The 1,733-nt window shown below is 45.5% G+C and overlaps 1 non-coding gene across 1 annotated transcript; it reads right to left on the bottom strand.

Moving 5' to 3' along the window:
• Positions 1–215: 215 nt before the first annotated feature.
• On the bottom strand, positions 216–287 carry TRNAG-UCC (transfer RNA glycine (anticodon UCC)). The gene has a single exon. It is a non-coding gene; the product is annotated as a tRNA-Gly (tRNA).
• Between the last annotated feature and the right edge of the window lie 1,446 nt (positions 288–1,733).

The following is a 1,733-nucleotide window of genomic DNA, read 5'->3' as shown; positions in this document are numbered from 1 at the left end:
TAAGTATGAGCCCATTTATTTATTAGGCCGATGCTAGAAATAGCTTGAAAATACATTAGCCCATCATCTATCCGAGAATCTTAAAGGAAAAAAAAATCAAATCAATGTCAGCATTCTTTCACACAATGTGCCGACAACTTCACAGCTTAAATATATGTCAGTAATACTCGAATATGATTCGGTTCTTCACAGAAGAAAAAAATAAAATGAAAAAGTGCGTCGGCCGGGAATCGAACCCGGGTCAACTGCTTGGAAGGCAGCTATGCTAACCACTATACCACCGACTTTTTTTTTCTTTATTGCATGGAAGAACTTCTGTAGAAAGGAGGAAACTTCAATCAGACTAGTTCGCGTCTCAAGTTACCGGGCTGCTTAATATGAGCCCCCCATAGCCCTAACTCACCACTGCATCCCCATCAAAACATCAAAATTCAGGGAGGCACACACAAGCATCTAGGCACGGCAGCCAGCTTGGAGGTTCGTCGCGAGCAGCATATACACTCCTCACCAACGTACACTGTTCCCGAAACACAGATTTGGACGATCTTGGTGGCTCGGCATGTCTGTCCATCATACGGCTTTTCCAAAGACTGAATAGTCCCATCAACACAAACACGTCATAAGGCACAACAGAGTTTTTGTCAACAGGCAGAAATCTAATAGTGTATGGTGTAATTTCAATGTCCTTCTTAAGAGTTCGTTGTAGTATGTCCCAAAAGAACATGGCATCACGGCACAGGATGAAGCAATGATCAATTGTCTCAGGCACGTTACACAGACGACAATTCACATTCCAGGGTACAAACATCCCCTTGTCATTAAGAAATGTCTTGACAGGCAGCGTCGCTGTGTGTAGTTTGAAAAAGAACGTTTTAGCGGCTGCCTGAATGCACATCCGCCTAACACGCTTTAGAACACTGATGTCCAAAGACCCCAGATAAGGCTGCCGATACAATGGTGTAGGGAACAAAGACTCAGTGAGAGCCTGGGTCATCTGCTTTCTCGAGAGGCTATACAGGTAATCTAAAGAGAAGCGCACAGTGAGAAAATTGAAAGTGTCAGCAACCTCCTTAAGAAATCCCCATAAAGTCCCCTCACGAGCCTGCACAGTCGGTGCGAATAAGTAAGGCAAATGAAAACTAAGCCGCCTAATGAGCACAGCTACCAGAAACGGGTCGTTTGTCGATTTGAAAAAAAAAAAACGGGAAACGAGTTGATGCACGAACAGGTGAACAAGGCCCACTCCACCACCCTCTAAGGGAAGGAACAAGTTGTCACGCCTCATCGGCTCCCATTGAGAGCGCCAAACGAATGCTGCAAATATTCTATGTATTGCTTGCACCTTCCTCCTCGCACAATGCAGGACTTGAAGGACATACGCGAGCTTTGCAAACAAAAAATGTTACAGACCTGTGCCCTCGCAAACACTGAAAGTTCCCTACCCATCCAAGCCTGTGTTTGCCGCCGTAGAGTTACAGTTTGTGAATCCCAGTAGGCTGTACTGTTGCGAACTTGGTGCAGTGGAACGCCTAGGTACTCAAGAGGGCTACAGTTCCAGCATATACCACCGAAGTGGCTTGGCCTAGTTCCCCAATGACCCAACCGAAAGCCTTTGGATTTCTCTAAATTAAGAGCCGCGCCTGATACATCGCAGAACTGTTTAGTCAAGTTTAGAGCCTCGAGTACACTCTTTTTGTCAGAACAAAAGAGGGCGACATCATCAGCGTAAGCTA

The sequence above is a fragment of the Amblyomma americanum genome, chromosome 9 (genome assembly GCF_052857255.1).
Source record: "Amblyomma americanum isolate KBUSLIRL-KWMA chromosome 9, ASM5285725v1, whole genome shotgun sequence".
Classification (NCBI taxonomy): domain Eukaryota; kingdom Metazoa; phylum Arthropoda; class Arachnida; order Ixodida; family Ixodidae; genus Amblyomma; species Amblyomma americanum.
The sequence above is the reverse complement of the archived record's forward strand: the minus strand, read 5'-3'. Positions and strand labels throughout refer to the sequence as shown.